The sequence below is a fragment of the Malania oleifera genome, chromosome 12 (genome assembly GCF_029873635.1).
Source record: "Malania oleifera isolate guangnan ecotype guangnan chromosome 12, ASM2987363v1, whole genome shotgun sequence".
NCBI lineage: Eukaryota > Viridiplantae > Streptophyta > Magnoliopsida > Santalales > Ximeniaceae > Malania > Malania oleifera.
Window position 1 is genome coordinate 46,326,874 of NC_080428.1, and position 25,666 is coordinate 46,352,539.

At 38.0% G+C, this 25,666-nt stretch overlaps 1 pseudogene; it reads left to right on the forward strand.

Moving 5' to 3' along the window:
* The first annotated feature begins 667 nt into the window (after positions 1–667).
* LOC131145096 (G-type lectin S-receptor-like serine/threonine-protein kinase SD2-5) lies at positions 668–19,292 on the forward strand (annotated as a pseudogene).
* The last annotated feature ends 6,374 nt before the right edge of the window (positions 19,293–25,666 follow it).

The window sequence follows — 25,666 nt, forward strand, 5'->3', positions numbered from 1 at the left end:
GACACTGCCTTATAAGGCTAGATCTGATGGGCATCTCAGACTCTCTGGTGGGATTGGGGCGGTCGGGGTGCTCTGTTTGCGGAGTTTTGAACTGAATGTGATTATCCCACTGTTTGTGGAATCGGGGATCTGCTCAATGGGGGTTTGGCAACTGTCCTGCTGTTTTTCATCCAATGCCCAAGTGTCAATGGGTGCAAGGAGATAGTCCCAACGACATGCCAAAATCCCGCAATCTTGAATCTGCTGCAGCTTTCGGATGTTTTATTACTTCATTATGTAAGACAGACAGCTGCTAGCCTGAAAGGGACCGATGTGGAAGCTGCAAACAGCAGCTTACAAATTGTTCATGGCAAAGTTGCTATGTTTCCAGTATTTTCAGAGTTTTCATATGGGACTTGCTTCTTAGCTTCATCCGGTCTTTCACTCAAAACTCTTGGACAGGCCAGTGTGCCCCTATATTCATCAGCGTTCATCAAGTTTTTCCTGCGAAGTAGCAAATGGGAAGGGGTCGGTTCGCCCATCTAAAAAACACGTTTGGATGATCGCTGTGATATCTAGTGCTGGCGGTTTTGCCGGCTGCGTTTTGGTGGTAGATTCTGCATTGCGGTGGTTGAAAAGAAAGAGAGGAGAGGCATATGAGGAGGATTGCTTGGATCAATTACGCGGGATGCCGACGAGATTCTCCTACGACCCACTTAACGTAGCTACCGTAATTTTCAGACTAAGCTCGAGAGGGAGATTTGGATCATTTTCGAAGGGAACTGTGGACAGGAGACAAAATTGCAGTGAAGCGGCTGAATGTGTTAGGCGAAGGGAAGAAGGAATTCTTGGCAGAGGTCAAGACAATTGGAAGCATTCATCATGTCAAATTGGTGAGACTGATTGGATTTTGCGCTGAGAAGTCCCACAGGCTTTTGGTGTATGAGTACATGTCTAATGGGTCCTTGGATAAGTGGATTTTCCATAAGGATCAAGGGCACTCTGCTCTTGATTGGCTAACCAGAGTGAACATCATCCTCGACATAGCAAAGGGGTTGGTCTATCTCCACGAAGAATGCAGACACAGAATAATTCACCTTGATATCAAGCCCCAGAACATCTTGTTGGATGCAAATTTTAATGCAAAAGTTTCTGATTTTGGGATGTCCAAACTGATGGACCGGGAGCAGAGCCATGTAGTGACCATTATGAGAGGGACTCCGGGTTATCTGGCTCCGGAATGGTTGAGCTCGGTTATCACGGAAAAGGTGGACGTTTACAGCTTTGGAGTTGTCGTTATGGAGATGGTCTCCGGGAGAAAAAATTTGGACTGGTCACAGCCCGAAGAGAGCAGGCATTTGCTTAATTTGCTAATGGAAAAGGCACAGGAAGATCAGCTGGCAGACATGGTAGACACCTGCAATGAAGATATGCAGTTGCATATATTGGATGCTGTGGAGATGCTGAGGATTGCTGCTTGGTGCCTGCAGAGTGATTTCACTAGGCGGCCCTCAATGGCCTTGGTGGTGAAGCTCTTGGAGGGTGCTGCAGATGTGAAGGTTGAGATGGATTACAGCCATATGAATTGGCAGGCAGTGGCAGCAAGGAGTAGGAGAGAGTCAGGGCTGGATGCTGCTACAGAAACATTATTGCCAGCAGTTCTATCAGGACCCAGGTAGAGAAGATCTTGGTGTAAGTTTAAACATGATAAACATTATTCATAAAGATATAACATACCTTGATCCATTGCCTCCACATATATATATATATATATATATATATATTATGTTTTAACTTAATTTGATGGATATATTTAGCATAAACATCATAGGTTGAGATAGACTTCCATCAAGTGATTAATAATGTATCATAATTATATCATAATTATAGACTTCTCATATTCCGAGATGTCATTATAGTTTTACATAATTCTAAGACCATTAATCAGAAAACATAAATACAATTATGATAATAATATTTTATTTAAAAATCTTTCATATTATCTCAACAAATATAATTATAATTTCATTTGAGGCAATTAATGTCTTATATTCTCCGACTTGGCTCAAGTGAAATTACTTAACGTAGTTGATCATAATGCGCATACATTAGTTATCATTAAGATGTAAAAAACTTGTAGGAGTCATGACGGTTCCATATCATCTTTATTAACATAGTTCCTTTCATACACTACAATACAAGTTCCACTAGACATAATGATCTTTTAGTTGTGAGGCATACATTAGGTCCAAATTTAATCATGTTATCATTATTCCATAACAATTATGTACACAAAATGGAAAACAGAAATAACAGAAACATTTTTATTATCGAACTCAAATATCAATTGAACAACATACATTAAGATTCAATAATGTCCATCTTTTCAACATGACCAATAAATGTTTTGGGCGGAAATCCTTTCGTCAATGGATCAGCTATCGTACAATTGGTTCTAATATGTTCAATTGACACTTTTTGTTTATGTACATCTTCTTTAATAGTAAAGTATTTCAATTCTATATGCTTAACACCCTTGGAATACTTATCTTTCATAGAGAAGAAGACACCTGCAGAATTATCATAATAAATTTTCAGCAGCTTGACGATACTATCGACTATTCCACGTCCTAAAATAAAGTTCTGCAACCAATTAGCCTAAACTGTAGGCTCAAAGCAAGTTACAAATTCAGCTTCCATAGTGGATGCAGCAATTATTCACTGCTTCGCACTCTTCCATGAAATTGCTCCTCCGGCTAGCATGTATACATAGTCAACTGTGGACTTTCTTGTATCCACACATCCAGTAAAATCAGAATCCGAATATCCAACCACCTCAAGATGATCAGACCTTCGATACGTAAGCTTGTAATCTTTCGTTCCTTGCAAGTATCTTAGAACTTTCTTTACAGCCTTCTAGTGAATCTTTCCTAGATTACGCATTCCAACTGCAAAGCTAATGTTAGACCTTGTGCACGTTTGAGTGTACATTAAGCTCCCAACAATAGATGCATAAGGAACATCCTTCATGTAACGCCCCGAACCCCTAAACTCGGGTCTGGTGCATTATACCTGATATTGTTCTATTAAATCATAAATCATTAACATACATACGCAGCAGAAAACATAAACAAAATCTTCATACAACATAGACCATAATACCGTAATATACCAGAGTTTACTATATCTTATTTAGAAATCCATAAAAACCAACCATCATAATCTCCATATATTCATACATCTCCAAAACATTCAGTATGTTAACAACCATTCTGTTCTCAATAAACCTAAAAACGTAATAACATAAAACATAAACATTTCCATTCCCAAAATATTATCAACATATACCCTATTTCTTATAGTCCTCAAAAACGCTAATAATACCCACGAGCTCCTCAAGCCCGATCTCGAGGATGTCCTGAAAAAGAAACATTCATATTCGGGTGAGACACATCTCAGTAAGGGAAGAAGTATACATATTAAAACAGCGTGTAGCTAACATTAGGTATATAGATATCATTTTAAATACATTTGCAAATCATTATCATGATATCAAAATAATTTTATGAACCTAACAATCACATGCAAAAATTTACCCACGAGATTACTCAAGGATAGGGGTGATTACCCGCCCATACAAGTAGCACCCCTCTGCTCTAATACTTAGGTAACCCTAAGGTCACAACTAAAGCATACCAGGGCACTCACCTTATTCAGTAAGTCCTCAAGTGTTAACTTGATCTCGTACTTACGCATTCAACAATAGTTTACCAGAAAATGCCTTAAGGATAGGGAATTCCACCCGCCCATACAAGTAGGTTCCCTCTGCACTAGTACGTTATGCAGCTACTATCACTTCTGAAGCAACTAGTGCACTTGTCTTTCTCAGCAAGCTCTCAGGCCAAGAGTTCGCCTTAGTTAATCATAACATGTGCTACATACATAAATACTTCTAATAACATAATACATCATTCCTTTTTGTCATTATACATTCATACACCTTCATTTATGTTCATAACTTGGCTTTACATTTCGTTTTACTTTAAGTGACTCTTTCACATTCGTATCGTTCACGTTTCACATTTCTTTTCATTGCATTGTCATTTCATTGCATAACATTTTCATTTCATTCCTTCGTAGTACAGTTGGTCTTTAGCCATCATGAGTTAGTTTCCACATAGATATGCACTAGAATCCGCTATAGTTAGTTTTCATATAGAAATGCACTAGAATCTGCTAAAATGGTTATCTTTCATTTGTCTTACATCTACATGGTTGCATTTAACATACACGAGCAACATTGTTCATATCATATTTTATTCATAAGTTTTACGTACTTAACCTGCATCTCATACATCTAACATATATTTGCACAGAATCTCATGCCACACAATTTTAGCAGTAGAATTCATGCACATTTCTTACAAAATAAGGCAACCCATGATTAACATTGATATACTGAAAATAAATTTCATTACTTACTTAATTCCTTAGAAAATTCCTTTCCACTTCCATTCGTTTACTTTCACATATACTTAACTATATAAACATTCCTAGGCTCAAAAAACATAATTTCATGGTTGGCATTTTAAACCCACATATAACATATATACATAAATAACACATTATCCATTTTTAATTCATGAAAAACCTGAGTTAATATATAAATTTCTCCCTTACCTGACTTCAAACTATGCTAGCAAGATCCCCGAACTGATATCTGCAGCGTTCACTTGGACCCTAAATCCAAAAATCCTAACTTAATTAAAATAAATTTCAATTAACTCAAATCTTAATAAAAATACTTATTTACTTTTTCCTAAGCTTCAAATAACAATATTCCTTAAGAAAATCTCAAAATAATTCACTTACCCTGATTTTGGGACATTTCCCAAACCCTTCAAACCAACGATCAGCTCCTACAGCCTTGTAGAGAATGATCCTACGAACCTCGTAGCGGCTCCGGATCATCAAATTGGGTCAGAATCGGCTCAAAATCAAGGATAGAAGGGTGGGCGAGTCGTCCTAGAGAGAGTGAGGAAAGAGAGTTCCTGAGTTTTCTTGCTGAAAATGAAAGAATTTTAATTTATAGGCAGGGCTTCGTCGACGAGACACGTCGATTCGTTGATGAGAGGCTGTAGAGACTTCGTCGACGAGAAGAGACCTTCGTCGACGAAATTCAGAGTTCCAAATATGCTCTCTCGGGATTCCTTTGTCGACAAGAAACAAACTTCGTCGACGAGCTTAAAAGGACATTCGTCGATGAGGCCTGCTTTTCCTTCTAATTTCTTTCCTTTCTTCCCCTCATTTTCCTTTAATCCATTTTATTCATTATATTTTCTAATTATTTTAAATTCCCGGGTCATTACATTCTCCCCTCCTTAAGAAATTTCATCCTCGAAGTTTTACTATCTAATCATCCTTTTACATGACTTAAACTCATTTACTAAATATCATCATAAGAACTTAACATGCATATAATCACATAAGTCATTTAATCATCATTCATTAAATTAAATTATCTCATACATGCTTCTCTGATGGCATCCTCCTCAGCTAGGAGTGTGTACATTCGAGGTGGACCACCTCTTCCAAGTGGTATCTGCTGCTTTCCCTTATCCGGATTTGGAGCAACCACGATAGGCAAGGGTTCTTGGCAATCTTTCTTGTGGTGCCCTAACTTACCGCACTTGTAGCAATTCGGAGTGCCATACTAGCATTCGCCCCTATGCCTCTTATCACACTTCGGGCATAAAGAGCTCATTGCTTCTTTCTCTTTCTTCGCTAATCCCTGACTGACCTCAGACTGATATCCAGATGGTGGAGGTCTCTTCTTCTGCTCTGAAGGCTCGGTGCTACCTTAGATACTCTTCTTTAACACTAAGGTCTTATCAACTATTTTTGAAAAACTCTGAACCTGAAACCCGACCACCAGTTCGTAAACTCTACGCTTCAAGCCTTTCTAAAATTTCCTGGCCTTCCTTGCTTCATTTGGGACCGAAAATGGAGCGAACCATGACAATCTACAAATTTAGCCTCATACTTCGCAATTGTCATGTCTCCTTGGGTCAGATTGGTGAACTTTTCTATCTTCTCCTCTCTGACAGATGAAGGAAAATACCTATCAAAGAAAAGCTCCTTGAACCTCTCCCAGGTAAAAGCTATCTTTACGACCCTCTGATCCTCCAGAAGCTTCGCAGAAAGCCACCAGCGCTTCGCTTCTCCTGTCATTTTGAAAGCGGCATAACAGACCTTCTGCTCGTTCGTGCAGTCGAGTACAGTCATAATCTCCTCTATCTCCTCTACCCAGTTCTCTGCTGCCACTAGATCTGGTCCTCCTGTAAAGGCTGGAGGGTTCATTCTCATAAACTTTTTTATACTGCAACCCTATCCTGCAGGTGGACAGTTCTGTTTCTTTGGATCATTCTTCATTTCCGTTTTAACCTGATGAATGATACCCCGCAATACCTTAGAGGTATCTATTTCCTCCTCACTAGAGGTCACTGAATCCTCCCTTCCTTTAGCCTCTATATTCTCATCTCCAGAATCCATCCTGAAAAAAAGGACAAAAAAGAGATAAGATTTCCATATTAAAACTCCAAATAACATAGTCATTAAATAAAATCTTAAATCTCCATTTAAGGACCAATCTCACAATTCAGAAACAAAAACATCTAAGGTTTACCGTGGATTTTCTGAGGCCGTCGACTGCTTCAGAAAAGTCACAAGAAATCGTTGACGTAATTTTTCCTCTAAATCGCAAAACACCATCCTATACTTCCCTACACCAAACTTACTTCTCAATACCTAACCTATTCATCTAGTATCCTCATCCTAATTATTTCCTATACTATGGTATAAATCATTTTCTAATCTCTCAAAATCCCAAAATCATTGCTCTAATACCAAAATGTAAAGCCCCGAACCCCTAAACTTGGGTCTGGTGCATTATACCTGATACTATCTTGTTAAATCATAAATCATTAACATACATACGTAGCGGAAAACATAAACAAAATCTCCATACAACATAGACCATAATACCAACATTCCATCATACCATAATATACTAGAGTTTACTATATCCTAACTAGAAATCCATAAAAACCAACCATCATAATCTCTATATATTCATACATCTTCAAAACATTTAGTATGTTCACAACCATCCCGTTCTCAATAAACCTAAAAACGTAATAACATAAAACATAAACTCTAATAATACCCTCGAGCTCCCCAAGCCCGATCTCGAGGATGTCCTGAAAAAGAAACATTCATATTCGGGTGAGACACATCTCAGTAAGGGAAGAACTATATATATTAAAACAACGTGTGGCTAACATAAGGTGTATAGATATCATTTTAAATACATTTGCAAATCATTATCATAATATCAAAACCATTTTCTGAACCTAACAATCACATGCAAAAATTTACCCACGAGATTACTCAAGGATAGGGGTAATTACCCGCCCATACAAGTAGCACCCCTCTGCTCTAATACTTAGGTAACCCTAAGGTTACAACTAAAGCATACCAGGGCACTCACCTTACTCAGTAAGCCCTCAAGTGTTAACTTGATCTCATACTCACGCATTCAACAATAGTTTTTTTGCAAAGACCCTAAGGATAGGAAATTCTACTCGCCCATACAAGTAGGTTCCCTCTGCACTAGTACGTTATGCAGCTACTATCACATCTGAAGCAACTAGTGCACTCGTCTTTCTCAGCAAGCCCTCACGCGAAGAGTTCGCCTTACTTAATCCTAACATGTGCTACATACATAAATACTTCTAATAACATAATACATCATTCCTTTTTGTCATTATACATTCATACACCTTCATTTATGTTCATAACTTGGCTTTACATTTCGTTTTACTTTAAGTGACTCTTTCACATTCGTATCGTTCACGTTTCACATTTATTTTCATTGCATTGTCATTTCATTGCATAACATTTTCATTTCATTCCTTCGTAGTACAGTTGGTTGGTCTTTAGCCATCATGAGTTAGTTTCCACATAGAAATGCACTAGAATCTGCTAACATGGTTGTCTTTCAGTTGTCTAACATTTACATGGTTGCATTTAACATACACAAACAACATTGTCCATATCATATTTTCTTCATAAGTTTTACTTACTTAACCTGCCCATACATCTAACATATATTTGCACAGAATCTCATGCCACACAATTTTAGCAGTAGAATTCATACACATTTCTTACAAAATAAGGCAACCCATGATTAACATTGATATACTGAGAATAAATTTCATTACTTAGTTAATTCCTTAGAAAATTCCTTTCCACTTCCATTCGTTTACTTTCACATATACATAACTATTTAAACATTCCTAGGCTCAGAAAACATAATTTCATGGCTGGCATTTTAAACCCACATATAACATATATACATAAATAACAAATTATCCATTTTTAATTCATGAAAAACCTGAGTTAATATATAAATTTCCCCCTTACCTGACTTTAAACTACTCTAGCAGGATCCCCAAGCCGATACCTGCAGCGTTCACTTGGACCTTGAATCCAAATATCCTAACTTAATTAAAATAAATTTCAATTAACTCAAATCTTAAGAAAACTACTTATTTACTATTTCCTAAGCTCCAAATAACAACATTCCTTAAGAAAATCTCAAAATAATTCACTTACCCTGATTTTGGGACGTTTCCCAAACCCCTCAAACCAACGATCAGCTCCTACAACCTTGCAAAAAATGATCCTACAAACCTTGTAACGGCTCTGGATCATCAAATCGGGTCAAAACCGGTCGAGGAGGGAAGGGTGAGGGAGCCGTCCTAAAGAGAGAGAGAGAGAGAGAGGAAAGAGGGTTCCCAAGTTGTCTCACTGAAAAATGAAAGAATTTCAATTTATAGGCAGGCTTCGTCGACGAGACACGTCGATTCGTCAACGAGGCGCTATAGAGACTTCGTCGATGAGAAGAGACCTTCGTCAAAGAAATTCAGAGTTCCAAATATGCTCTTTCGAGATTCCTTCGTCGACGAGAAACAGACTTCGTCGAACAAGCTTAAAAGGACACTCGTCGACGAATACAGGACATTCTTCGACGAGACCTGCTTTTCCTTCTAATTTCTTTCCCTTCTTCCCCTTATTTTCCTTTAATCCATTTTATTCATTATATTTTCTAAGTATTTTAAATTCTCAGGTCATTACACTGCATTTACCTCCATTCTAGATCATTTTTAAGGCATTGTATGAGACTGAACTTGTCTCATTTCTGAATTGGAATGGGTGAAGTTGAGCATTTGTTCATGTTAAGTCTCTCTAAAACTTTATTTATATAACCTTTCTGAGACAAACCAACCAGTCCTTGGGACTGATCTCAAAATATTTCTATTCTAATCACATACTTTGCCTCTCCCATATCTTTCATTTCAAAGTTTCTAAAGAGAATTTCTTTAGTCTCATGTAACAGACTAAGATCATTAGTTGCAAGAAAAATATCATCAACATACAGAATCAGGAATATAAACATACTCCCACTAATCTTCAGATATATACACCGATCAACAGTGTTTTCTTTAAATCCAAAGGAACCAATGGTATTATTAAACTTAAGATACCATTGTCGGGAAGCTTGTTTAAGTTTATATATTGACTTCTTAAGTTTACGTTCCAAATTTTCTTTCCCTTCAACTGTAAAACCCAATGGTTGATCCATATAAACATCTTCATCTAAATTCTCATTTAGAAAGGCAGTTTTCACATCCATTTGATGTAACTTTAAATCATAATGGGCTACTAAAGCCATAATAATTCTGAAAGAATCTTTCTTAGAGATCGGTGAAAAAGTCTCTTTATAATCAATACCATTTTTTCTAAGTAAAGCCTTTAGCAACAAGTCTGGTTTTGTAACGTTCAAGGTTACCACGAGAGTCTCATTTGGTTTTAAAAACCCATATACATCCAACTCTCTTGCAACCTTCTAGCAATTCTACAAGATCCCAGACTTCATTTTATTTCATAGACTTTAACTCTTCTTTCATGGCATCCATCCATTTATCAAAATTATCACAGCTAATGACCTGTGAAAACGAAACTGGATCATCTTCAATTCCTAAGTCAAAATCTGACTCTTGAAGATAAACCACATAATCATATGAGATAACAGATCTCTTTTCTCTTTAAGATCGTTTTAATGCAACCTTTGGTGGTTTTTCTATAATAGGTTTACTTTGAATAGCGGGAGTTGTAATTTCCTTAATTTTCACATTTAATGGAACTATAGTCCCACTAGTTTCATCATTCTCAATGAACCTAGCATTTCCTATGACGACCCGAATAATTATAATGTAATTTAAATAAAGAGGGGAAATTCTTAGGGGCCTCGTCGACAAACACAAGGGATTCGTCGATGAGGGTATAAGAGAACCTCGTCGACGAAGACAAGATTCGTCGACGAGGAAATACCGAGAGAGGTTTTGAGCAGTCTAAATTTCATCGATGAGGAGTGGGTTTCGTCGACGAAATTATTGAAGGACTCATCGATCAGACGATGTGTCTCCTTGACGAATCTGGCCCTATAAATAGAAGAAATCCAGAGTTAAATGTGAAAATTAAGAAAAAAAATCTCACTCTCTCTCTCCCTACGGTTTCTCTCTCTTCTCTCTTCGATTTCGGGCTGGATTTCCACCAGTTCAACAATCTGAAGCCACCATGACCCTCCTACGGAAGTTCTCTCTAAATCTACCGAAGTGGATCGTTGGTGAAAGCAAGTTGGAAATCATCCCTAAGTTGAGGTAAGGTTTTTTAAGCCAAATTTGGTCTTACGGTAGTTATAGGAAATGATATGCACGTGAAAATACTAAAGTTTAGTACTGGAAATTTTCATTTTTAGGGTATTGATTGGGAAATCCTATAGGTGTGAGACCAGAGTTTATAAAGGCTTTTCTCAATAGTCAAGTAAGGAAATAAACTAACGCAGTTATTTTTCATACAATTATTATTATTTATGAGTAAATTTATTTTTAGAAAAGAATATGTTATGTCTGTATATTATGAAGGAATTGCACATTTGGGAAAATATTGCTAATATGTTGAAATGAATATGTTTGTATGAGATGTCAAAAACTATGATTTTAGAATACAATGTATGGTTTTATATAGCAAATGTGTGGCATGAATATTATTTTACGTGGAAAAATATCATGATATGATAATGATATGAATAAAGTATGTTTTAAGAAATTATGAAAGAATACAGTACCTTATGATGTTGAAAATACATGATAAATTGATTATTTTCAGAATGATATACATATATGAAATGATTTTGACACAAGGGCATATATGAGTATGAAATGATTTCGGCGCGAGGCCACATTTATGTATGATTTCAGCGCGAAACTGGATTTATGTATGATTTCGGCGCGAGGCCGTATTTATGAAATTATGAAAAACGTTATATTATCATGTATTATATTTTATCAGAACCCTAATGTTAGTTTAATTCAGTTAAGGAGCACGGTACCGTAGCTTATAGATCAGATATCTATGATCAGATTAGTGCTAACCATCCCACAAGGGGGTGGGAGATGGATAGTCGATGTGGCTTTCAGTAGAGTGTGGACATCCACCTAGCAGTCCGAACCAGGGTGTGGCAGGCCCATCGTACTTACAGACATTTTTGACTCGGTAATGGTTGGCCAGCCATTGTCAAGTCCCACCTTCGGGCTGCACAACCCGTCATTGGGGGTAATACATGACATCAGCTAGCTATTCATCCTGAGTATGTTTTTAGTATTATCAATTATAACAAATGTTTTACGTACGATATGATTTATTAGAAAATATGAAAGTATACGATTACTCGGTACGATATGATGAATGTTTACAGAAATATGAAATGTATTGTATATGTATAATTTCCTTAAATGTTCATGTTGTCACACAGCTGTATTTAGTTTATTTTCCCTTACTAAGAAATGTTTCACTCCTGAATATTAAATGATTTTCAGGAAACCCTGAGAGACCGGTGGGTAGTGGCCGTCGTTGAACTTATTGAGTTACCCCACTAGGAGGGTAAGATTTTGATCTAGGATTAGGAAATTTTTGTTGTATGATCCTAGAGTTATTTTGATGTTTGGAGGTTGTATGTAAATACAATATTTTAATGACATAGTAAACTCTGGTATTATGTTTTATGGTTGGATGATTGAGATTTTATACTTACTGCTACTTAGGTTTCCGCTATGATTGACAGGTGTCCCCATTACCCACGGGTTCGGGTTGACTTTCTTATTATGTTACATTTTATATTAAGGATTTTGAGGATGTTACATTTTGGTATCAGAGCCTAGGATACTAGGTTCAGTAGACTCTAGAGTGCAGCAGTAATAATACTAGAGTATAGGATAAGGGGATTTGAGGTTTGGTTTTGTAGTCTAGATGCAGGACTTCCGTGGTGGTTTGTGTGATTTTCCTGGGGTGACAATTTTAGGGAAGTCATGGTAAACTATTGTCGGGTTTGGTATCTAGGTTACAAGATTGAACCTTGAATTAAGATCAAGAGAGATGAATTAATTTGGGAATAAATACTATATTGGTTGGGGGATATATGTAGTGAAGGGATTCTGAGTTAAGTTAGTTGTTTTTCAAGATGGACCCAAGTGGCAATAGTGCCCATGCTAGTGGGAGTGAGGGTGCTGGACCCTTAGGCGCTACGGGTAGTGATTCAGATGTCGTCTTACATAGCGTGGCACAGCAGGTTATGGCATAAATTGCCAGGAGTTCGAAGGAACAGGGTGGTCCATCCACAGGCCACGGTAGCTCAATCGAGAAATTTATTAAGATGAATCCTCCAGCTTTCTCAAGAGGAACAGATTCTGCAGTCGCTAAAAACTTGGTGTAAGAAATCGAGAAGATATTTGCGGTGCTGCAGTGTTCTGAGGAACAGCGGGTACTATTTGCCATATATAAACTGACTGGAGAGGCCGAGAGATGGTGGTCGGCAATGAGATTATTAGAGCAGCAGAGGACTGTATCTGTGGAGATGGCGTGGGAGCTTTTTAAAGAAATATTCTTCGACAGGTATTTTCCAGCCTCGTCCAAGGAGGCTAAGATTAAGGAGTTCCTAAATCTGAAGCAGGGACAGTTATCAGTGCAGTAGTACGTGGCGAGGTTCATCGAGCTATCTCACTTCGCCCCATACATCATTCTAGATGAGGTCAAGAAGATACGACAATTTGAAAGAGGCCTAAGGAGAGAAATATACAAGCAGGTATCAATACTAAAGTTGTAGGACTTTGTTGAGCTGGTTGACCGAGCCACTATAGCAAAAATTGGTGATCGGTTAAAGGCTGAGGAGCAGAGATAGAAGAAAAGATCCGCACCTTCTGGTTCCCAGCAGGGAGTCAGTCGTGCTTCGTGGAAGAGAGGTGGCTATTATAGAGATCGGAGACAGGAAATCGAGAATTGTGATTTCTAGGGTGTGCAGCCATCTCCAGCTTGCCCATCTTACGGAAAGAGACACTTGGGGGAGTGTCGTGCCGGGCGAGGTGTCTGCTATAGGTGCAGGGAGCTAGGACATATAATGAGGGAGTGTCCGACATAGACTGGTGCTGCTCCTGCTCCTAGACCTACTCGAGGAAGCTACCAGGTGCCACGTGGAAGCCATCAAAGGAATATGGCCCCAGCTAGGGTTTTTGCTTTGATGCAGGGAGATGTTGAGGTGGCCGGCGACGTGGTGACAGGTACGGTTAATATGTTTTCATTTAAAGTTATTGCACTTTTTGATTCTGGTGCCACACACTCGTTTGTTTCCTTGGGGTGTGTTAAATTGTGTGGAGTTGAAACACAATCACTAGATGTCAAGTTATTAATGGCTACACCGACCGGGTCAGCGGTGTGATGTAGTAAGGTGCTTTTTGGTTGTCCGGTTGATGTTCAAGGGAAGATTCTATCTGCTGATTTGGTGGTGCTGGATATGCACGAGTTTGATATCATCTTTGGCATGGATTGGCTAGCAGCTAATTCTGCTATTATAGACTATCATGCAAGGGAAGTGATATTCAGACCTCCAGGGAAACCAGAATTCAAATTTACAGGGTCACGAGTGCAATCTTAACCTCAGATGGTCTCAACTATTCAGGCAAGGAGACTGCTCTAAAGTGGCTGTTTGGGATTTGTGACTTTTGTGAAGGAAATGTCAGAAAATGAATTAAAACTTATCAATACACCTGTGGTGAAAGAATTTATGGATGTGTTCCCAGATGAATTACCAAGTTTGCCGCCTGATCGTGAAGTAAATTTTCCTATTGATCTACTTACAGGTACAGCGCTGATCTCTAAAGCACAGTACCGAATGGCGCCAACACAATTGGCAAAATTGAAAGATCAGTTGCAAGATTTGCTTGATAAAGGCTTCATACAACCTAGTGTATCTCCTTGGGTAGCTCCAGTGCTGTTTGTGAAAAAGAATGACGAGTTTATGAGGATGTGTATAGACTACAGAGAAATTAATAAAGTGACTATCAAGAACAAGTATCCTCTAACCCATATAGATGACTTGTTTGATCAGCTCCAGGGTACACGAGTATATTCTAAAATTGACCTCAGATCAGGTTACCGCCAAGTAAAGGTGAGGGCAGAAGATGTATCAAAGACAGCTTTTAGGACCAGGTATAGGCATTACGAATTCCTGGTTATGCCATTTGGTCTAACGAATGCTCCTACGATATTTATGGATTTGATGAATAGTATTTTTCATCCATTTGTAGATTAGTTTGTGGTTGTTTTTATTGACGATGTACTAGTTTATTCTAGGAGCTATGGGGAGCACGAGATACATTTGAGGCAAGTTTTGCAGATGCTCAGGGAAAAAAAGTTATATGCCAAGTTCAGAAAATGTGACTTCTAGCTCGAGAAAGTTGTGTTTTTGGGGCATGTTATTTCAGGAGACAGAATTTCTGTAGATCCCAATAAGATTGAGGCGGTAGTAAATTGGGCTAAACCAAGGAACGTCTAGGAGATCATGAGTTTCTTAGGGTTAGTTGGATATTACTGTCGTTTTGTCGATGGGTTCTCAGCATTATCAGGACCCCTGACACGACTGACTAGGAAAAATGCTAGATTTGAATAGGATGACAACTGTGAGCAAAGTTTTCATGAACTGAAGCAAAGGTTAGTCACAGCGCCAGTACTGATCATCCCATATGGGCGTGAGGAGTATACTATCTACAGTGATGCATCCTTGAAGGGACTGGGCTGTGTGCTGATGCAGCATGGCAAGGTGGTGGCATATGCATCCAAACAGTTGAAAGAATATGAAAAGAACTACCCTACCCATGATCTTGAATTGGCTGCAGTGGTACACACATTGAAAATTTGGAGACATTATTTGTACGATGAGCAGTGCGAGATTTTCTCCGACCACAAGAGCTTAAAGTATTTCTTCACCCAGAAGGAATTGAATATGAGACAAAGAAGGTGGTTAGATTTGATCAAGGATTTTGAATATACTATCAGTTACCACCCAGGGAAAGCAAATGTGGTAGGTGATGCACTGAGCAGGAAGTCTGGGGAATCAGCATTGGCAGCTATGGAGATCCAGCACCCGATCATGATGGATCTAGAGAGACTCGGCATTGAATTGATGGAGAGTAATACTCCAGTATGTATCGCCAGCCTAGTGGTACAGCCTACTATGCAGGAAAGAATTAAAGATGCTCAGAAAGAAGACCCAGAATTAGTAGAGGTGATAGATAGAGTGCAGGATGGACAAGGAGAGGAATTCTGCATTTCAGATGATAAAGCTTTACGGTTCCGTTCTAGATTATGTGTTCCTACTAATGCTGACATTAGGAGGACTATTTTAGAAGAGGCTCACAGATCCTTATATGCGGTTCATCTCGATAGTACGAAAATGTACAGAGATATACGAGAGTTTTACTGGTGAAGTGGTATGAAGAAGGAGATTGTTGAGTATGTAGCCCAGTGCTTGACGTGCCAACAGGTAAAAGCTGAGCACCACAGGCCAGTAAGCCAGTTGCAGCCGTTATTTTTCCTAGAGTGGAAGTGGGATCATATATCCATGGACTTTGTTTTAGGGCCGCCGTCAACATCACATGGCCAGAATGAGATTTGGGTGATAGTAGACCGGTTGATTAAGTCTACCAATTTTCTCCCTATCAAGATCAGTTATTCCCTTAGCCGTTTAGTGAAGATTTACATTTAGGAGATAGTTCGTTCACATGGGGTGCTAGTATCTATTGTGTCAGATCGAGACTCGCGATTCACGCCACGATTTTGGAGGAGCTTGTAGGAGGCTCTGGGGTCTCAATTATCGTTTAGCACGACATTCCATCCTCATTCAAACGAACATACTGAGAGGATGATACAAATACTAGAAGATATGCTCCGTGCATGTGTATTAGATTTTGGAGGTAGTTGGACACAGTTCATGCCGCTGGTAGAGTTCGCATATAATAATAGTTACCAGTCCAGTATTAGTATGGCACCGTTTGAGGCTCTGTACGGCAAGAGATGTCGATCTCCTTTGTATTGGGATGAGATGGGTGAGCGGCGAGTTGTAGGTCCATAGATGGTGTAGCAGGCATATGACAAAGTTTGGCTTATCAGGGAGAGAATCAATGCAGCTCAAAGCCGACAGAAGAGTTATGCCGACAATCGCCGCAGGAATTTGGAGTTCGATATGAGTGATCACGTATTTTTAAAGATAGCTCCGTTAAAAGAAGTTATGAGGTTTGGTAGGAAGGGTAAACTTAGCCCTAGGTTTATTGGTCTGTTTGAGATCTTAAAGAAAGTGGGGCCGGTGGCCCGTAGGCTAGCTTTACCACCTACACTATCCAGGATACACGATGTATTTCACGTATCTATGTTGAGAAAATATGTCACAGATCCTTCTTGTATTATCAGCTATGGTGAGTTAGAGCTCAGTGATTCGCTAGTTTATAAGGAGGTACCAGTGCAGATTCTGGATAGAAAGGAACAGGAACTATGTAATAAGAAGATTCCTCTGGTAAAGGTTCTATGGAGGAATCATGTAGTAGAAGAGGCTTCTTGGGAGCTTGAGGAACAGATCAGACAGAAATACCAGCAATTATTCTAAGAAGTCCATATGTGAATAAGAAATGTGAGTAAATATGTAATCTTTCTTTTGCAGGTACATGTAATATTCTAGTAGTAAGAGGTATTTTAGTTTTGGGGGAAATTTTCTATTCATATATGTAATCTCCCAAAACTTGAAATATAATCACGGTATTCCTCCACCATAAGTGAGGGTAAGTAATAAAATAAGTAGACCATTTTGCCTAATAAGGGATCATGAATTATATGAATAGTAAATTTCGAGGATGAAATTTTATAAGGAGGGGAGAATGTGACGACCAGAATAATTATAATGTAATTTAAATAAAGAAGAAAAATTCTCATCGGCCTCATCGACGAACACAAGGGATTCGTCGACGAGGGTATAAAAGAACCTCGTCGAGGAAGACAGGATTCGTCGACGAGGAAATACCGAGAGAGGTTTTGAGCAGTCTGAATTTCGTCGACGAGGAGTGGGTTTCATCGACGAAATTATTGAAGGACTCGTTAACGAGGTGACGCGTCTCGTCGACGAATCTGACCCTATAAATAGTAGAACTCCAGAGTTAAACGTGAAAATAAAGAAAAAAATCTCACTCTCTCTCTCTCCTTACGGTTTCTTTCTCTTCTCTCTTCAATTTCGGGCCAGATTTCCGCCGATTCGACGATCTGAAGTCACCACGACGCTCTTGGGGAAGTTCTCTCCAAATCTACCAGAGCGGATCGTTGGTGAAAGTAAGTTGGAAATCATCCCTGAGTTGAGGTAAGGCTTTTTAAACCAAATTTGGTCTTATGGTAGTTATAGGAAATGATATACACGTGAAAATGCTGAAGTTTAGTACTGGGAGTTTTCATTTTCAGGGTATTGATTAGGAAATCCTACAGGTGTGAGACCGGAGTTTATAGGGCTTTTCTCAGTAGTCAAGTAAGAGAATAAACTAAAACAGTTATTTTTCATGCAAATTATTATTATTTATGAGTAAATTTATTTTTAGAAAAGCATATGTTATGTCTGTATATTACGAAGGAATTGCATATTTGGGAAAATATTGCTAATACATTGAAATGAATATGTTTGTATGAGATGTCAAAAACTATGATTTTAGAATACAATGTATGGTTTCATACAGCAAATGTGTGGCATGAATATTATTTTATGTGGAAAAATATCATGATATGATAATGATATGAATGAAGTATGTTTTGAGAAATTATGAAAGAATATAGTACCTTATGATGTTGAAAATACATGATAAATTGATTATTTTCAGAATGATATACATATATGAAATGATTTTGACACAAGGTCGTATATGAGTATGAAATGATTTCAGCGCGAGGCCACATTTATGTATGATTTCAGCGCGAAATTGGATTTATGTATGATTTCGGCGTGAGGCCGTATTTATGAAACGATCGGCACGATGCCGTATTTATGAAATATTCGGCGCGAGGCCGTATTTATGAAATTATGAAAGATGCTATATTATCATGTATTATATGTTATCAGAACCCGAATGTTAGTTTAGTTCAGTTCAGGAGCACGGTACCGTAGCTTATAGATCATATATCTATGATCAGATTAGTGCTAACCATCCCATGAGGGGGTGGGAGATGGATAGTCGATGTGGCCTTCAGTAGAGTGTGAACGTCCACCTGGCAGTTCGGACCAGGGTGTGGTGGGCCCATCATACTAACAGACATTTTTGACTCGGCAGTGGTCGGCCAGCCATTGTTGGGTCCCGCCTTCGAGCTACACAATCGTCATGGGGGGTAATGCATGACATCAACTAGCTATTCATTCTGGGTATGTTTTCAGTATTATCAGTTATAACAAATGTTTTATGTACGATATGATTTATTAGCAAATATGAAAGTATACGATTACTTGGTATGAAATGATGAATTTTTACAGAAATATGAAATGTACTATATATATATAATTGTCTTAAATGTTCATGTTGCCACACAGATGTATTTAGTTTATTTTCCCTTACTGAGAAGTGTCTCACCCCTAAATATTAAATGATTTTCAGGAAACCCTAAGAGACCGGCGGGTCGTGGCCGCCGTTTAACTTATTGAGTTACCTCACTCTGAGGGTAAGATTTTGATCTAGGATGAGGAGATTTTTGTTGTATGATCCTAGGGTTATTTTGATGTTTTGGATGTTGTATATAAATACAGTATTTTAATGATATAGTAAACTCTGGTATTATGTTTTATGGTTGGATGATTGAGATTTTATATTTACTGCTGCTTAGGTTTTCGCTGTGATTGACAGGTGTCCCCATTACCCACGGGTTCGAGTTGACCTTTCTATTTATTATGTTACATTTTATATTAAGGATTTTGAGGACGTTACATTTCCAGTTTCAACTATTCTTGTGACATGATTAGGACAATAAAACATATACCCTTTCGATTTTTCTAAATAACCAATGAAATTACCTTTGATTGTTCTTGCATCCATCTTATTTTCTTTTCTTGTGGATTATAGAGTTTCATTTCTGCCTAACAACCCCAAACATGCAGGTGTCGTAAACTTGCTTTCCTATCAGTCCAAAGCTCAAATGGTGTCTTTGGAACTGCCTTACTAGGAACATGGTTTAATACGTACATGACAGTTTTTAAAGCATACATCCACAATGAATTGGGTAAAGACTTTTTTCTTATCATGCTCCTAACCATATCCATCAAAGTCCTATTACTTTCTAATACACCATTCTGTTCTGGTGTACCTGACATTGTGTATTGAGCACAAATACCACATTTTTCAATGAATTTAGCAAATGGACCGGGTAGTTGTCCAATTTCGTTATACCTTCCATAATATTCACCTCCTCTATCAGATCTAACAATTTTCACCTTTCTATCTAATTTCCTTTCAACTTCATTTACATAAATCTCCAAAGCATTTACTGCTTGAGATTTATCATGTAGCAAGTAGACATATCTGTAACGTGAAAAATCATCGATAAAGGTGATGAAAGATTTATCATTACTGAAGGTATTTATGTCAAAGGGTCCACATATATCAGTGTGTATAATTTCTAGAAGCCGAGTGCTCCTTGTGGTTTCTTTCTTTGTGTGTCTTTTCTGCTTTCCTTTAATACAATCTACACAAATGTCAAGGTCAGTAAAATCCAAATCTAGAAGTATTTCACTCTTTACTAATCTTTCCAATCTTTCTTTGGAAATATGACATAATCGTTTATGTCACAAGTAAGCAGATCGTTCATTCACTAAACTTCGTTTAGTGACAATACTATGATGCAAGGTTAAAAGTGTTTCAGCATAATAATTATCAAGTTTTAACTTATATAATCCATCACAAAGCATACCACAACAAACCATATAGGTATCCTTAAATAAACTGAAACATCCTTTATTAAAATTACAAGTGTATCCATAAACATTCAATTTAGATAATGAAACTAAATTCCTAGAAACACTAGGAACATAAAAAGTCTCATATAAATCCAAACAATAACCAGTGTCTAGGATTAAATGATAAGTCCCGACAGCTTCAACTGGCACTTTTATTCTGTTCTCCATAAAGATAAACTTCTCATTTGGGTTTATGTTCCGGATTGTAAGAAATCCCTGCATCATATTAGAAACATAAATTTGTACATCCAGAATAAATCCACAAAGTATTATAACGAACTTCAGCTAAATTTGATTCGAAACATACTTAAGCAATAGGCTTACCTTTCCTTTCAAACCAAGCTTTCCATTTCAAGCAGTACTTCTGGTCATGTCCAGGTTTCCCACAGAAACGACATTTGTCCTTACTTGATACCTTCTTCTAGATATGAGCAGAGGATTCATTATCCTTTAAAGATCCTTTCTCCTTTCCATGCTTCTTTACTTTCTTTTCAGCTCCTTGATTGTTCACATAATGAATAGAGCGAATTCCTTTATTGTTCAGTTGTGTTTCCTTTTGAACTAGCATACTATGCAACTCATGCACATTCCATTTATCTTTCATGGTATTATAGTTCATTTGAAACGGTTCATACTCAGTCAGTAATGAGTTTAAAATGAACTGAACAAGGAAATTTCCATTCACATCCATTCCCAAAGTCTTAAGTTTTACTACAATATTTGTCATTTCAACAACATGCTTATGCATGGTACGTGAACCATCAAACTTCATGGTGGTTAACGTACCCATTAATGTCACAGCAAGAGACTTATCTGCTGTTTGGGAATGCTCTCCCACAAACTTTAAAAACTCTTTAGCACTTTTAATTTTTGGAATAACTGTCTTGATGTTATTTGCAACACTTATTCACATAAACATCAAACTTAACTTGTTTGATCTTTCCCAATTATTATAATAGGTTATTTCTTTAGCACTGCTAGAATCAATAATAGCAGTAGGCTGATCACTTAAGAATGTCAAATCAAGATTCAATACACCAAGATGAAATTGAAGTTGTTCACTCCAATCAGCAAAATTCAATCCATTAAACATTGGAACAGATGAAGCATGCAAGTGTAACGATTCAGGCATAGATACTGCAATAATTAACCATACTTAATGTTTTGAATGAAACATTTATAAGATCACAAACATAAATATATTAATGTTTTCCTTTGGAAAAAACCCTAATGTAAAGAGCTTTAAAATGATGCTAATTAAATTTTAAATTTTAACATTACTTTGGTAACATTATATGTACTCATTATAAGTATCTATTATCTTTGGATAAATAAATAAAATAATAATACATAATAATATTACCAAAACATTATCCTTATATTATAAGAACAATTAATCGACCTTTGGGTGATTTTTGATGTCATATAATAATTTTATATCATTCTAGCATCAAACATATGAGTAATTTACTTAATGATTTAGTCACTTTGGTGATTAAAATCAAAATACTTTATAACATCACAATGTTAAAATATTGTGAGTGACATAAACATGTTGGCAAAATACTTGTAAATTCATATTAACATATATTATCATTATATATATTTACTATCACATCGGACATTCTGCACCATCATTATTACATAGATTTTAAGAAGTATCATAGCAAAACAGAATTAAACACAGTGCACATAAAACAAGTTTGGAGACGTGCAGCATTGTCAGATTTTATTAACCAAGACGTACCATACTTACACCATTATTCCTTAAAAAAAAAAATTGAAGATTACTATGCCCTGATTCATAAACTAAAATTTAACGAAACATGAACCTTTAATCATAATCAAAAATCATGAGTTTCTACAACCTCACTCTAATACCACATGTAAGTTTAAACATGATAAACATTATAAACACTGTGCCCTAACTGTTGCTCGCGTGGTCTTGCGAGCCGTCATCACCAAACGTCTCTGAGAAACATTGTGCCCTAACTGTTGCTCGCGTGTTCTTGCGAGCTGTCATCGCCGGACGTTAACTCGTCGCTCGCGTGTTCTAGCCTACCGCCTCAACCAGACTGTTGCTCGCGTGTTTCTTGGGAGCCGCCATCGCCGGATGTCTTTGTCGCTCGCGTGTTCTGGCCTGGTCTTCGTGGGACTGTTGCTCGCATTTCTTGCAAGCCGTCGTCGCCAGACGTAAACTTTGTTCGCTCGCGTGGCTTCGTCGCGTCGTCAAAGTGGATCTCCGAACGGAGATTAGGGTGGGACGGCCTTGCCATCGCCAGTGGGATTTGCAGTAACGACGTCCCGCGACCAGTGCCTGTGTCGATCACAGATTTGGCCTTGCAGAAGTGGCATTCCGCGTCTCCTAGCAACGGAGTTTTAGGACGCAACGGTAGCATTTTCGCCTCTGGCGTTGGCAGCGATCGGCTCTGGCGTTGCTACGAGGAGTGTTGGGGAAAATACGTAGTGGTGACAGCGAATTTGCACAAGAAACATACGGGGACGGCAGACGAAGATCTACTAGACTGCAGGTTTGGTTATTTATTTTTATTTTTATTTTTATTTTTATTTTTATTTGTATTCGCTTGTTGGTGGTTAATATGGAAAATAGGTAACTTATTTTTTTAGACATGACTGAACCATCTTCGGTAACTGTTACCGGAGGGTTAAGGGGAGGTGTCGATGCTAGTATACGAGAGATAGGGAGTGGTTCGGGGGATATTAAGATTGAAAAGGGGGAAGGTTTCGTTGGGGGAAAATCGTTTGCGGAAGCCTTGAAGAGGCCAATTCCATCTTCAAAATTCAAAATCCCATTGAGGAAACCGGAACTAATTAATGGAGAATTAGGTTTTGTTTTCTCGGATGTGGAGATGGAAAAGGCTGCGGAGGATCTGAAGTTTGCATTGGTGCTTAAATTTCTTTCTGCAAGGCCGTCTATTGATGTCCTTCGAAGGCATATTATCCAATCCTGGGGTCTCTCTGAAGTCCCCATGATAAGTTTCATGGATAACTACCATGTTTTGTTGCATTTGGTAAACGAAAAGGATTACATTCATGCATGGGCACGAGAAGGAAGATGGGTGGCAGGGTGTCAATTTCGGCTTTTTAATTGGTCCGTGAATTTTGATGTCAACAAGGAGCCATCAATCGCACCTCAATGGATTTTCTTACCGGGTCTGCCTTTACATTTATATAGAATGGACTGTTTACAGAGTTTGGCCACAAGATTTGGTAGATTCTTGGGAACGGATAATGTCACGTTATATAGAACACGAGCCACGGGTGCGAGATTATGCGTTGAAGTGGATTTGCAGAAGGATCCTGTGGAGGGTTTTCCGTTGGTGGTAGGGCAAAAACAAAATTGGCAAAGGGTAATATATGAGAAGAGGGGTTTCTATTGTAGCAAATGTTGTAGACAATGTCACACTGAAGTAGTATGCCGGTTTGGAGTAAAGTCTAAGGATAAAAGGAAGGTAGGTATGAGAAAGGAGGTAGATGAGATGGTTTGGAAAAAAGTGAATAGAAAAGAGAATATGATAGTTGAAGAGGAAGATCCTATTTTGAAGAGTCAGGAACAACGGATAGAGGAGAAGAATGATGGAATTGTGAATGGTCCGTCGAAGGTGATGGAGAAAAATAAAGAAATTGTGAATAAGGTTAATAATGTGGGTACTAAAAAAGTGGAGGAAGTTAATTTAGTAGAGAAAAATAGTGAAGAGAAATTCGATCGTTGTAAAGACCAGAAGTCAAGGGTGCAGGTAGAACGGGGAGATTGTTCTAGGTCTGTTCAGGAAATCGGAGTTGTTCATGAAGGGGGGAGGGGAAAAGTTGAAAAGGATAAGGATGAAGAGTTGATTTTAGTGGAGGAGGTGGATGAGAGAGAGGGTGAAGTGGAGGGTGGATTGTGGAGGGATAATTATGATGTGGTATCTGAGGGAGATTTGGAGCTTTGCATTGATACTCAAAAAGAATATTATTCTGATCCAGGTAATGTGACAGTGGGTGATTCAGAAGGAAGAAAGAAAGATGATGGACAAGTGAGAAAGTCTAAGAGGTCTAAGGCAATACCTCAAAAGTTGAACCTATGATTGAAAAAATTATGTTTTGGAATATAAGAGGGTTGGGCACGTCGAAGAGAAGATTGAAACAAATCGTGAAGGATCAGAAAGTTTCGATTTTGGCAGTCTCAGAACCTTTTCAAGATATAGAAAAGATACAAAGGTGGGCGAAGTATTTGCAATTTACTAACTTTTGTTCTAATGTAGAGGAAGGTGGAAAGATTTGGTTGTTCTGGAAAGATGATGTTCAAGTGGATTGGGTGGGTACCTCAAATCAATGTGTGACAGTTTTGGTAACAGATGATAGAGACTCCTTGCTTCTTACTTTTGTATATGCTAAATGTTATCATATTGAGAGAAGAGATTTATAGGAACAGCTTCAGGGGATGTCGAGTGTTGACGTGGCTTGGGTTGTTATGGGAGATTTTAATGTAATTCGGTCAGATGAGGAAAGGGTGGGAGGTAGACCTCGCTTGGGTTCGTCTATGACTGAATTCAATGGTTGTATTAATAGTTGTGGGTTATTGGACCTCAAATTCGAAGGAAGTCAATTTTCATGGTGTAATGGCCAACAAGGCTTGAGAAGAAGTTGGGCGAAACTGGACAGGGTGTTGATTAATAATGTTTTTTCTATAAAATATGGTGAAGCTAAGACTTCTTTGCTGAAAAGAAATACTTCAAATCATTCTCCTATCTTATTACAGCTGTGTGCAAGTATAGAGAGGTATGGGCTAGTGCCGTTTAGGTTTCAGAACATGTGGACGTCACATAGGGATTTTTTGGAAATGGTTGAATCATCTTGGAGAGAACACATTATGGCAGATTCAGGATTGTGTAAATTGGTGGGTAAATTAAAAAGGCTAAAACAAAGGCTCAGGGTGTGGAACAAACAGATCTTCAGTCATGTTGGTAGTTTTATTCGAGAGTTGGAGGAAAGGGTGGAAAATTATGAGAATTTACTGTAGACAGAATACTCAGAATCAGTTGAAGAAGAGTTCCTTATTTTTAAAACTAAATTGGAGGTTTGGTATAGAAGGGAAGAGGTTCGATTGGCACAACAAGCAAAGGTGAAATGGTTGATAGACGGGGATCAAAATTCAAAGTTTTTCCATGCTGTGATGACGCAAAAGAGACGAAATTCTTGTGTAAA